Below are 15,239 nucleotides of genomic sequence, written 5' to 3'. Positions count from 1 at the left end.
GTCTTCCCTTCAGTTACCACCTTTATATGTTCATGTAGCATCTCACTTTTCCCTACCCCCCTGGGAAGTTCCAGCTGTTCGGGTCTGTTCTTTCTCACTCCCTTGCTCGAAAGCTCAACTGCCTACGGTGGCTTCCCGCTCTCTTTTTCTTGATCACTTCCACTCCCATTCTCATGCCACCGCTGTGTACACAGATGGCTCTAAGTCTTCAGACGGCGTCGGATTCGCAGCAGTGTTTCCGGACAGCTTCGTGCGGGGGCATTTACTATCTTCAGCTAGCATTTTTACTGCTGAACTGTATGCCATTCTTGCAGCACTTATTCGTATTGCATCTATGCCTGTGTCATCATTTGTAGTAGTCTCAGACTCCCTTAGTGCTCTACAGGCTATACGAAAATTTGATACGTCTCATTCCCTAGTTCTCCGTATCCAACTTTGGCTACTCCGTATCTCTACCAAACATAAAGATATTGTTTTTTGTTGGGTCCCTGGTCATGTCGACGTACAGGGCAATGAACAGGCAGACACTGCTGCGCGGTCAGCAGTACATGACCTACCAATTTCCTATCGAGGTGTTCCATTTCTGGACTATTTTGCTGCAATAGCTACCCACCTTCGCACCCATTGGCAACAACGTTGGTCAACTCTGCTCGGTAACAAACGTCATTCTATTAAACCGAGCATAGGTTACTGGCCGTCTTCTTGTCATCAGTGCCGAGGTTGGGAGACCACTCTCTCCCGCCTTCGCATTGGCCACACTCGTCTTACTCATGGGTATCTCATGGAGAGGCACCCTGTTCCTCTCTGTGAGCAGTGTCAAGTTCCAGTATCGATTAGCCACATTCTGTTAGACTGCTCTCTCTATCAACGAGCACGCAGAATTTACCTCCAACGTCGTCTTCGTTCTACTACTCTCTCTTTACCGTCCCTTCTTGCTGATGGACCCTTCTTTAATCCTGACTCTCTCATTGACTTCTTGACAACGACTGATTTACTCCACAAACTCTGATGATACTTTTCGCACTCCCCTCAGCCCTTTCTAGTTCAGTCTCTTGCTGCCCTTTACCCTTTCACCATCCACTACCCCGCTGTTATCCGTAACCTATTACTCATCCATCTCCCTTTTGCCACCTGATGCCCTCGCTTCCTTCCTGCCCTGCAGCGCTGTATAGTCCTTGTGGCTTAGCGCTTCTTTTTGATTATAATAATGATAATCATCTTCCCTTGCACATGGATCTTTCATGTTTTCTGCACTTTAATATTTTTTTCCTGCTTCACTTATTTTCATTCATTATGGAACATCAGCAGTTACAAGGAAGGACAGGGTAATCGTGGAGAGCCTCAGTTGTTGATTTCCAGTTCTTCAATGTATTTGCTTTAGTCTAGTATTGACCTCTTAAGAGTCCTTTAGGAGAGGTTCTTTGATGCTGGTGAGAGAGACTTGATATAAGGAATTGGACTTTTCCTCCCCTTTGTTGGATTTAACTTAATTGCCTCTCATTCCCCCTAAATATAATAGTAAAAATAATAAATGACATCTCAGTGTGTTTAGTCTTCTGTTGCTCTTGACTTTGGCCAAAGGTGATCATTTTTCCGTTGTCATTAACTCCCATTTATATATCCATTTTCTTCACCACTTGCAGTGCCAGTATGAGTAAGCAAACTGGGCATATTATATGCTACTGTGCTCATCTCACCATCAACACTTCTTTAAATTATTACATTAGTTTTCCATTTCCTTCTCAGCTGTTGTTCCACAGACCTATTGTAGGCGAAACATTTCTTACAAATGCCTACTGTATTTCATCCTCTATAAAACATAGATGGCTGATCCATAAACACACAGATACAAGAATATTACAATTTTTGGAATTATTGATCATGATGTGAAGTGTCCTGTATTAATAAGCCCAAGTGTATTTTTCTTTATACTATTGTCTTAATATTACTCTTGATTTAGATGCCAAGGAAAGGCAGTCTACCATTAGTTTTTCCCATTCATATTTAAATTTGATGAAAGGATTGAAATTGTTTAAGTTATTTAAAAATTTCTCAAAATATTGACTTTCTGGATATACTGAAATGTCATTTTCATAAATTTAATCGACTGAAGGATGCTGAAGTCTTGTAGGCAAGAGGAAGAGGATGATTTTGGTAAGTATCAAATTTATTATATTTGCATGCTGATATAGACATTTTTTTTTATTTTGGTCAATTTTTTTTATCCAACTCTAAAGTTTATAAAAAAAGGTCCCATCCAAGTGGACTCCTGCTGTTTATATTATATTTCTTTTAAAGTACTCGAATCTCATGATCTATAAAGATTTCAGTGGATCTTAATTACTATTGGCCATGTGTTCACATAGTGCTAGGTGTAAATTATTATTACAGTGGACCCCCGGTTAACGATACTTTTTCACTCCAGAAGTATGTTCAGGTGCCAGTACTGACCGAATTTGTTCCCATAAGAAATATTGTGAAATAGATTAGTCCATTTCAGACCCCCAAACATACATGTACAAATGCACTTACATAAATACACTTACATAATTGGTCGCATTCGGAGGTAATCGTTATGCGGGGGTCCACTGTATTATTATAATCAAGGGAGAAGCGCTAAACCCGGAGGATTATACAGCACTAGGTGTAAAGAAATGTTAACTTTTTTGTAATTAAAACAATAGTATTGCCGATCATAACCATAACGGTCTGCAAAGTTGACTAACATTTACTGTTTTTTTGGCCAGTGTAAAAAGTCTCATATGCCGAAGCCTTTATTATATCACTATGTATTGCACATATCAGGGAAGAAATGTGTACATATAGGGAGTTGACCAATGCATAAAGACTTGGATTTCACAAACAACAATGTAACTTTACCTTGTTAATCACACACAGCTGTGTATTATGATCCAAATTAAATTGATGTCTTTTCCCATGTTTTATAAAGAGCTTACCGAAGAGCCAGTACTATTTTTTTTTTTTCTGTGTTGAAGAGAGGACTAGCAACACTGAGATTAATGGGCATTTATTGATAGTGTTTATGCTGCAAGGCAGATGGTAATGTAAGTCAACCAGCTCTAGTTCCTCCTCTCTTTATACTGTATAATAATAATATTATTTATTTATTATTATAATATGGGAAGCACAAAATCTGTAGGGGTCAGAGTGCCTGACAAATGGGAGGTAGATTTGATTCAAGGAAGGGGAGAGTAACTCCATTTCTATGAATCAGATGTCCTTAACCACCATGATGGCACCCCTTCACCCCCTTGAAGGGAACACACTGTATCATAGGGGAACAACTATGTACATACGTAGCTCAATATGTTGTCTTTTTTGACTTCAGTCTTTCAGTTCTCATGTCTTTTTATGTTTCCATATTGTGACAAATGGAGATACAAAGTAGATGAATGAGCAATGTTGGTTTTATTAAATTTTCTTCCTAGAAAATTCTTGCTGGATGTGATGGCCAGCCTTGTTCAACACTGATAACCTTTGTAAGCAACCAAGCATCTTAACCCTTTCAGGGTCCGTGCCGTAGATCTACGGCTTTACGTTCAGGGTCCAAATCGTAGATCTACACCATGAGCTCAGCTCACTCTGATAAGCTATGAGTGGTAAATTTGGGCCTAGATATGACAGAATACATCTATGTTGTATGTGTGCACCACATAAAACAAATCCTGCAGCACACAGTGTATAATGAGAGAAAAAACTGAGACCGTGATTTTCGATTAAAACAGCGACTTTGCAGTGTTTTTTCATATGTTTTTTAAAGTTGTATTTGCGATTTCTTGGTCTCATTTGATAGAATGGAAGACATATTACAGAAATAGAGATGATTTTGATTGGTTTTAGCACTGGAAATGGCTTGAAACAGCTCAAAATAGAGGAAATGTTAAATTTTTGTCGATGTTCAAGAGTAAACACTGATCCACCTTCCGCTCTTTCTCTCTCCTCTGCTCCATCTGCGCAACTCCTTTCTTCACAGCGCACCGTTCCTTCGCTGCTTGAACATTTTCCACTGCCTCCGCATGTGGACTTTTCTAACCCTTCTAGTCCGTAGGAACCCTTACCTGCGGATTTCAAGTATCTTTATCATTGCCAATCATGGCCTTTTTACAGTGGAATATACGTGGCCTCAGGGGTAATCGGGGTGAGCTTCAGATGTTACTCTCCCAGTTTGCCCCTGTTGGTGTTTGCTTACAGGAACCAAAATTACACTCTGCTGTTATTTCTCACATCTCAGGCTATAATTTATTGTATTCTTCAGATCCTTTTCCTGATGGGACCTTTAATGAAAGTGCCCTTCTTCTCCGCACTGATATTCCGTACCATCAGCTATTTGTTCATACTTCGCTGCATTACACAGCAGCCCGTATCCACTTACATAGGTGGTATACGCTCTGTTCTTTATATCTCTCTCCTTCTCGGGCATTATCTATTCCGGATTTTGCCTTCCTTGTTTCGTCACTACCGCCACCGATTCTGTTACTTGGTGATTTTAATGCCCACCATTTCCTCTGGGGGGGGGTCTCACTGTGATTCCCGTGGAATTCAGTTAGAGGCTTTTCTTGCCACCCACCCCCTCCATGTTTTAAATACAGGTACTCACACCCATTTTGATCCTCGGACTCATACTCTCTCTTGCATCGATCTCTCAGTTTGCTCTTCCTCCGCCGCATTAGACTTCACTTGGTCTGTTCTCCCGGACTTACATGACAGTGATCATTTCCCAATCATTCTTACTTCCCCTTCATATTCGCCACCTCTTCGCACCCCACGCTGGCAATTTAATCGGGCAAATTGGAACCTTTACTCACACCTGACTGTTTTTAAAGAGGTTCCTTCTTCGTCCTCCATCGATGAGCTTTTACACCTCTTCTCGTCCTCCGTTTTCACCGCAGCTTCTCATTCTATACCCCAAACTTCGGGCAGGCATTCTCAGAAATGCGTGCCTTGGTGGTCTCCTGCTTGTGCTCGTGCAGTACGTTTGAAACGCGCTGCATGGGGCAGGTACCGGTACAATAGAACCACAGAGCGACTCCTTGATTTTAAACAGAAGCGTGCGATCGCTCGCCGTGTCATCCGTGACGCTAAACGCACTTGCTGGCGAGATTATGTCTCCACCATCACCTCTGCTTCCTCTATGAGTGCAGTCTGGAAAAAAGTACGAAAACTGAGTGGTAAATATTCTCCTGACCCGGCTCCTGTTCTGCGGGTTGCCGGTGTTGATATAGCAAACCCACTAGATGTTGCCAATGAAATTGGCAATCATCTGGTCCGTATTTCTCAGGGACTCCATCTATGCCCCTCATTTCTTTCCTCAAAGTCTGCCAGACAGTTAGCACCCTTGGACTTTTCTTCTCTCAGAGAAGAACAGTATAATGTGCCTTTTACACTTCAAGAACTGGAGGCAACACTCTCAGCTTGTCGATCATCGGCAGCTGGGCCCGACGACATTCATATTTGTATGCTACAACATTTACATCAGTCAGCCCTTGCAGTCCTATTACGCCTTTACAATCTTATTTGGTCACAAGGAGTTCTTCCACAGCTGTGGAAATCCGCCATTGTTCTCCCTTTCCGCAAACCAGGCACTACGGGACATGAAACCTCCCACTATCGTCCCATTGCTCTTACCAGTGCAGTTTGCAAAGTAATGGAACGTCTAGTAAATAGACGTTTAGTGTGGTATTTAGAGACACACAACAGTCTCTCCACTCGTCAATATGGCTTTCGTAAGGGACGTTCTACCATAGACCCCTTACTGCGCTTGGATACGTATGTTCGTAATGCCTTTGCGAATAACCACTCAGTTATTGCCATATTTTTTGACCTTGAGAAGGCATATGACACAACTTGGAGGTATAATATTTTAGCCCAAGCCCACTCCTTAGGCCTTCGAGGCAATCTACCATCCTTCCTTAAGAACTTTTTAACTGACAGGCATTTCCGTGTTCGGGTTAATAATGTGCTCTCCCCGGACTTTATCCAAGCTGAAGGTGTCCCCCAGGGATGTGTTCTGAGCACAACACTTTTTCTCCTTGCTATTAATGATTTGGCCTCTAGTCTTCCATCAAATATTTGGTCATCACTCTATGTTGATGACTTCGCTATTGCCTGTGCAGGCGCTGACTGTCACCTCCTTACAGTTTCTCTCCAGCATGCAGTCGACCGTTTTTCCAATTGGGCCACCACACATGGGTTTAAATTTTCCAGCACTAAAACCCACCAAATCACTTTCACTAGACGCTCTGTCATCTCCGATCATCCTTTGTACCTCTATGGCTCCCGTATCCCTGAACGTGATACAGTCAAGTTTCTGGGCCTCCTCTTTGATCGTAGGTTATCCTGGAAACCTCACATTACCTCTCTGAAGGCAACTTGTCACAGCCGGCTGAACCTTCTTAAAACCCTTGCTCATCTTTCGTGGGGAGCTGATCGTCGAACCCTCCTTCACCTACATTCCACCCTTATTTTATCGAAACTTGATTATGGTGACCAGATCTATTCAGCGGCATCTCCTGCTACTCTCTCTAGCCTTAACCCTATTCATCACCAAGGATTACGTTTATGCCTTGGTGCTTTTCGCTCTTCCCCTGTCGAAAGCCTCTATGCAGAAGCGAACGTTCCATCCTTATCCGATCGCCGTGATGCCCATTGCCTGCGCTACTATGTACGCTCTCATGATCTCCGCAATCCTTCCATTTATAGAATGGTCACTGATATTAGTAGACATTCTTTATTTGTTCGCCGCCCCTGCTTACTCCGTCCCTTCTCTCTTCGCCTTCATTCGCTCTTGTCTTCTCTTCAACTACCACCTTTCTATGTACATGTAGCATCTCACTTTTCCCTACCCCCCTGGGAAGTTCCAGCTGTTCGAGTCTGTTCTTTCTCCCTCCCTTGCTCGAAAGCCCAACTGTCTACGGTCGCTTCCCGCTCTCTTTTTCTTGACCACTTTCACTCTCATTCTCATGCCATTGCTGTGTACACAGATGGCTCTAAGTCTTCTGACGGCGTAGGATTCGCAGCAGTGTTTCCGGACAGCGTCGTACAAGGGCATTTACTATCTTCGGCTAGTATTTTTACTGCTGAATTATATGCCATCCTTACAGCACTTATCCGTATTGCATCTATGCCTGTGTCATCATTTGTGGTTGTCTCAGACTCCCTTAGTGCTTTACAGGCTATACAAAAATTTGATACACCTCACCCCTTAGTCCTCCGTATCCAACTTTGGCTACGCCGCATCTTTACCAAGCATAAAGATATTGTTTTTTGTTGGGTCCCTGGTCATGTTGACGTACAGGGCAATGAACAGGCAGACACTGCTGCGCGGTCAGCAGTACATGACCTACCAGTTTCTTATAGAGGTATTCCATGTATGGACTATTTTGCTGTAATATCTTCCCACCTTCACACCCGTTGGCAACAACGTTGGTCTACTATGCTCGGCAACAAACTTCAGTCTATTAAACCGAGTATAGGTTACTGGCCGTCTTCTTATCACCAGTGTCGAGGTTGGGAGACTACTCTCTCCCGTCTTCGCATTGGCCATACTCGTCTTACCCATGGATATCTCATGGAGAGGCGTCTTGCTCCTCTCTGTGAGAATTGCCAAGCTCCATTAACAGTCAGCCACATTCTGTTGGACTGCCCACTTTATCAACGAGCACGCAGAATTTACCTCTGTCGTCGTCTTCGCCCCGCTGCTCTCTCTTTACCTTCCCTTCTCGCTGATGGACCCACCTTTCATCCGGACTCTCTCATTGACTTTTTGACAACGACTGACTTACTACACAAATTCTGATACTTTCAGCCCTTTCTACTTGAATCTCTTGCTACCCTCTACCCCCGTACTATCCCCTGCCCCGCTGTTTTCTGTAACCTGCTGATCATCCCCCCTCCCTTCTGCCATCCAATTCCCTTGCTTCCTTCCCTACCCTGCAGCGCTGTATAGCCCTTGTGGCTTAGCGCTTCTTTTTGATTATAATAATAATCAAGAGTAAACAAACGACCTCACATGTTTAATACACACCAGCTGGTGGGTCTAATATACATTCACAAATGTGGTGATGATATTTATACAATTATTACAATATTGCATAACAGCAAATCTTCTATTTTTTGGTTTGAATAAAAATTCATTATGTGAATAAAAAAATCAAAATGGAATTCATTTGTAAAGCCTCAAAACGTAACTAATGAACAGAGGAAATGTTAGTTTAGTTCCAGGAATATCTACATTGTTTATTCTGGACCCTATTTTGAAATTGGAATATTTTGAACTTTGTGTTAAATTGGCCAAATTACCAATTTCCGATCACTTTATTTTGTAGTTGAAACAGTTGACTTGGCGATTTCTTGTGCTCGATCGATAGAATAGAAGTAATACTAGTGAAATAGATAAGAATTTGGTCGACTGGAATAATGTAATTGGCCTAAAATGGGAGTCAAAGTCGGCAAAATCGCCGATTCGTAAATACCGCTGACACATCAAAATTTGCGAGAGCATAATTTCGTCAATTTTCCATCAAATTTCATACTTTTTGTTTTATTACCTTCAGAAAAAGATTCTCTACCATTTCATAAGAAAAAATAACAAAAATTTTTTTTTTAAATTCTTGGACCCTGAAAGGTGCGCACTTTGAAACTTGGCCTCTGGACCCTGAAAGGGTTAAGACATGACACACCTCACAATAAAGGGTTAAGACATGACACACCTCACAATAAAGGGTTAAGACATGACACACCTCACAATTATCTAGACAGTGGCTAACTTGTTAACAAAATTGATGTTATATTTTTCTAGTGAGGCTGAATTAGTGGAAGTGACTTACATAAGCAACATGTGCACTATAGATCTTATTGAAAATTCAAACTTAACTCAGAAGTATCAGTCATTACAGATGTTAAAATGTACAGTTTCAATTTGAGAAAAAGTAAGAAAACTTTTTAATATTTCATATTAAGAGTAAAATGTATTTTTTAAACTACTCTGTGTTTCAGGTTTTTCAAAGTATTTTAAAGTGGATACTAATTTCTTCAGCAAAATAATATTTTTGGTCTTGTGATATTTCAGAGGAAAAATAGGAATCTTAATTTTCAGTTTTACTTGAAATAGTATTTGTTGCATATTTATTAGTTTAATAAATAGGTTTGGGATGAAAAATAAAACATTTTCCAAACTGTATTATTATTATTATTATTATTATAATAAAAAAGAAGCGCTAAGCCACAAGGGCTATACAGCGCTGTTACAAACTGTAGGTAAGAGGTTAAAATATGTCAAACTACTTTGGTTAACAATGAGCTTTTAGAAGACTTCTTAGACAAATTTAATGAAATATAATTTTGTTAAGAGTTTTTACACTCAAGTATCTTTACTGTTGTCCTCTTTTATTAGGTGGTTATATCTTAAGGTAATATTATTACTCTATTATTATAATCACATTAATGCTAAACCTGAAAGGGTCTTAAAGTTCTCTCAAGAGAGATTGTGTAATACTGTACTCTCAATATCTTTCATATGTTTAATATCTTCCACTAATTTTCTATATAGTATACTTGGTTGCTAACTGCAATTATTTATTTTATTTTTTCTTCATTTTTACAAATGAATTACTAAAATCCAAGCACTTAAGGCTAGTGTTAACACAGCTAATTTATATAACTAAACTTTGAAGTTGTGAAGCAGGTTCACATACTATATGATTATAAGTCTAAAAGATAATGGCCACAGTATTACAGGTGAAGCCACACAGCTAATAGATGCTTTACAAAAATTAGACTTTGAAACATGCACAGTTTCACAACTAAGGAACAATTGAGCTCAGGTTGACACAACCAGCAAGTGATTGTTTCATCATTACGTGAGAATCCGACCACTATTTTTTACAAACTTTTAGTATTTTTATTTTATACATTTTCACCAGTTCTAATATGTTGCCTAAATGTTGTATCGGGGAGACTTTTGGCACGAGAGATGAACCATGTAAATATTCATTATTTTATAAAACTTTGATCTATATTCAGTATAAAAAAAGCTTCACAACAAAGTCTCACTGTATGTGAAGATGCAATAATAGGGTCCCTAAAACATTAAATAATTCCAGAGAAAAACAAATAGAAGGAAGAATAAAAGCTACTATACCATGAGTGAAACAATTCACATCTAACCCATAAATTGGTGATGAAACTTAATATTTTGGTTCATAATGGATCATTATCAAGTCACAAGTGGTCTTGATAATAGTCCAGGATAGACCAAACTGTCATTCAATTTCAATACCAATTTATGGATTAGTTGTCAATCATACAAGTCTTCACTAAACCTGACGGATTGAACTGTACTGATTACTCCATAGAGTACTGTACGATCATGTGAATTATGTACATTGATAGCTTTATATACATTTTATTGTTGGGGTGATTAGGGAGAAATAGAAAGATCTGTGGCATATGCTTTGTGCTATACCCTCAGCTGTAAAATAAACTAGAAATAAAAAAATTCTAGTACCTGTGTTTATTATTTAAGCAAACTGGAAGTGTTTACTCCCAACCTCAAGTAGTCAGGATTGGATTAATAAAAGTGAAGGAAAGTGTGTAACCAGTCTGACCTTCGATTTCTGTATATGCTGTTGATTTTTAATTTAGCATTATAATTTTCACAACATGGATGTGCGACTGAAAGCTGCAATAAACAGTTGCAATATTAAGCTTTAGCTGTCATTCTGCTGAGGCCTCTATACTACTGGAGGTTAGGTTGGTATTATCAAGATGTCAGATTATAATGGTTAGGCCAGATGATAGACAAGTTCTCATAGTGTGACACAACCCTTTATCAATAATTTTCCTGTCCTACCTCTTCAACTGACTGTGATCTAGCTGTATTTTACCCCTTCTGCTTAAAATTGTACTATTCCTCCCTTTTCAGAAACCAGGTTATATCATGGCACATTACTGCCCTATCATTCTTACCAACTCTATATATAAATCGATACAGTAAATAAGAGACTTATAGATAGGGTCATTCCTTCATGGACCATTTAATCTACTGTACAGTACGTACCTTTATATTGCCTTTGCTGATTTTTTTTTTTTTTTTTTTGTAATGGCAGTCTTTTTTTTTTTTTTTTCTTAAATAAAATTTATGATACAACCTGACAATATTACATCTTGTCTCAAGCCTCCAGCACCTGTTATTTTTTCTAAACTTTTTTTCACAAAGATAATTTTGTGTTTTGAGTGAATGAATGCATTTTATCCTGATTTTGTTGAATCCAAATTACTACAAGTTATGTTATGCTCCATAACACTATAAAGAAGGAAATACCATACTCACCAAGTCACAGACAAGATCTGACATTATCATCCATTGGGAGGATCAATTATCTGATACTACACGTTCTTGATTATGAATTACAGTCAAGAAGAAATGCTAAACCAGTAGGAATTGTGTGACAGCTGTGTGAGTGTATTATAAGCGAATTGAGACAAGTGGATTTTAACTGGACGTTTTGCTGGAGTGCAAGCAAGGTAACTTACGAAAAGATGCAGGGAAAAAACCTGTTAGACTCGAGTCCTAGAAGTGGGATGGGCAGTGGCAGCACTCTGAAGGAGAGGTGGGGATGTAGCAGGTGGAGGGTAATCTGACTGTGATGTCAGCATACTTCTGGAAAGACTGTAGTTGAATAAATGATGGTGAATGTATTTTCTTTTTTGATTCATCCAGTTTTTGTTTTTTAAATAGCATTTTTTAAATTATATTATTTTAATAGCCCTACAAATTCATGATTTTAATACCAATTTAGAGCAAAATTTGACTATTATTATTATTATAATAAAAAAGAAGCGCTAAGCCACAAGGGCTATACAGCGCTGCAGGGTAGGGAAGGAAGCGAGGGTATTGGATGGCAGAAGGGAGGGATGATCAGTAGGTTACAGAAAACAGCGGGGCAGGGGATAGTACGGGGGTAGAGGGTAGCAAGAGATTGAACTAGAAAGGGCTGAAGGTATCAGAATTTGTGAAGTAAGTCGGTTGTCAAAAAGTCAATGAGAGAGTCTGGATGAAAGGTGGGTCCATCAGCAAGAAGGGAAGGTAGAGAGAGAGCAGCAGAGCGAAGACGACGACGGAGGTAAATTCTGCGTGCTCGTTGATAAAGTGGGCAGTCCAACAGAATGTGGCTGACTGATAATGGAACTTGGCAATTCTCACAGAGAGGAGCAGGGCGCCTCTCCATGAGATATCCATGAGTAAGACGAGTATGGCCAATGCGAAGACGGGAGAGAGTAGTCTCCCAACCTCGACACTGGTGATAAGAAGACGGCCAGTAACCTATACTCGGTTTAATAGATTGAAGTTTGTTGCCGAGCATAGTAGACCAACGTTGTTGCCAACGGGTGTGAAGTTGGGAAGATATTGCAGCAAAATAGTCCGTAAATGGAATACCTCTACATGAAACTGGTAGGTCATGTACTGCTGACCGCACAGCAGTGTCTGCCTGTACGTCAACATGACCAGGGACCCAACAAAAAACAATATCTTTATGCTTGGTAAAGATGCGGCGTAGCCAAAGTTGGATACGGAGGACTAAGGGGTGAGGTGTATCAAATTTCTGTATAGCCTGTAAAGCACTAAGGGAGTCTGAGACAACCACAAATGATGACACAGGCATAGATGCAATACGGATAAGTGCTATAAGGATGGCATACAATTCAGCAGTAAAAATACTAGCCGAAGATAGTAAATGCCCTTGTACGACGCTGTCCGGAAACACTGCTGCGAATCCTATGCCGTCAGAAGACTTAGAGCCATCTGTGTACACAGCAATGGCATGAGAATGAGAGTGAAAGTGGTCAAGAAAAAGAGAGCGGGAAGCGACCGTAGACAGTTGGGCTTTCGAGCAAGGGAGAGAGAAAGAACAGACTCGAACAGCTGGAACTTCAGAGGGGGGTAGGGAAAAGTGAGATGCTACATGTACATAGAAAGGTGGTAATTGAAGAGAAGACAAGAGCGAATGAAGGCGAAGAGAGAAGGGACGGAGTAAACAGGGGTGGCGAACAAATAAAGAATGTCTACTAATATCAGTGACCATTCTATAAATGGAAGGATTGCGGAGATCATGAGAGCGTACATAGTAGTGAAGGCAATGGGCATCACGGCGATCTGATAAGGATGGAACGTTCGCTTCTGCATAGAGGCTCTCGACAGGGGAAGAGCGAAAAGCACCAAGGCATAAACGTAATCTCTGGTGATGAATGGGGTTAAGGCTAGAGAGAGTAGCAGGAGATGCCGCTGAATAGATCTGGTCACCATAATCAAGTTTCGATAAGATAAGGGTGGAATGTAGGCGAAGGAGGGTTCGACGATCAGCTCCCCATGAAAGATGAGCAAGGGTTTTAAGAAGGTTCAGCCGGCTGTGACAAGTTGCCTTCAGAGAGGTAATGTGAGGTTTCCAGGATAACCTACGATCAAAGAGGAGGCCCAGAAACTTGACTGTATCACGTTCAGGGATACGGGAGCCATAGAGGTACAAAGGATGATCGGAGATGACAAAGCGTCTAGTGAAAGTAATTTGGTGAGTTTTGGTACTGGAAAATTTAAACCCACGTGTGGTGGCCCAATTGGAAACACGGTCGACTGCATGCTGGAGAGAAACTGTAATAAGGTGACAGTCAGCGCCTGCACAGGCAATAGCGAAGTCATCAACATAGAGTGATGACCAAATATTTGATGGAAGACTAGAGGTCAAATCATTAATAGCAAGGAGAAAAAGTGTTGTGCTCAGAACACATCCCTGGGGGACACCTTCAGCTTGGATAAAGCCCGGGGAGAGCACATTATTAACCCGAACACGGAAATGCCTGTCAGTTAAAAAGTTCTTAAGGAAGGATGGTAGATTGCCTCGAAGGCCTAAGGAGTGGGCTTGGGCTAAAATATTATACCTCCAAGTTGTGTCATACGCCTTCTCAAGGTCAAAAAATATGGCAATAACTGAGTGGTTATTCACAAAGGCATTACGAACATACGTATCCAAGCGTAGTAAGGGGTCTATGGTAGAACGTCCCTTACGAAAGCCATATTGACGAGTGGAGAGACTGTTGTGTGTCTCTAAATACCACACTAAACGTCTACTTACCAGACGTTCCATCACTTTGCAAACTGCACTGGTAAGAGCAATGGGACGATAGTGGGAGGTTTCATGTCCCGTAGTGCCTGGTTTGCGGAAAGGGAGAACAATGGCGGATTTCCACAGCTGTGGAAGAACTCCTTGTGACCAAATAAGATTGTAAAGGCGTAATAGGACTGCAAGGGCTGACTGATGTAAATGTTGTAGCATACGAATATGAATGTCATCGGGCCCAGCTGCCGATGATCTGCAAGCTGAGAGTGTTGCCTCCAGTTCTTGAAGTGTAAAAGGCACATTATACTGTTCTTCTCTGAGAGAAGAAAAGTCCAAGGGTGCTAACTCTCTGGCAGACTTTGAGGAAAGAAATGAGGGGCATAGATGGCGTCCCTGAGAAATACGGACTAGATGATTGCCAATTTCATTGGCAACATCTAGTGGGTTTGCTATATCAACACCGGCAACCCGCAGAACAGGAGCCGGGTCAGGAGAATATTTACCACTCAGTTTTCGTACTTTTTTCCAGAGTGCACTCATAGAGGAAGCAGAGGTGATGGTGGAGACATAATCTCACCAGCAAGTGCATTTAGCGTCACGGATGACACGGCAAGCGATCGCACGCTTCTGCTTAAAATCAAGAAGTCTCTCTGTGGTTCTATTGTACCGGTACCTGCCCCATGCAGCGCGTTTCAAACGTACTGCACGAGCGCAAGCAGAAGACCACCAAGGCACGCATTTCTGAGAATGCCTGCCCGAAGTTTGGGGTATAGAATGAGAAGCTGCAGTTAAAACGGAGGACGAGAAGAGGTGTAAAAGCTCATCGATGGAGGAACCTCTCTAAAAACAGTTAGGTGTGAGTAAAGGTTCCAATTTGCCTGATCAAATTGCCAGCGTGGGATGCGAAGAGGTGGTGAATATGAAGGGGAAGTAAGAATGATTGGGAAATGATCGCTGTCATGTAAGTCCGAAAGAACAGACCAAGTGAAGTCTAATGCGGCAGAGGAAGAGCAGACTGAGAGATCGATGCAAGAGAGAGTGTGAGTCCGAGGATCAAAATAGGTGTGAGTACCTGTATTTAAAACATGGAGTGGGTGGGTGGCAAGA

This window comes from Cherax quadricarinatus, chromosome 4 (genome assembly GCF_038502225.1).
Source record: "Cherax quadricarinatus isolate ZL_2023a chromosome 4, ASM3850222v1, whole genome shotgun sequence".
NCBI lineage: Eukaryota > Metazoa > Arthropoda > Malacostraca > Decapoda > Parastacidae > Cherax > Cherax quadricarinatus.
This window is presented reverse-complemented; position numbering follows the sequence as displayed.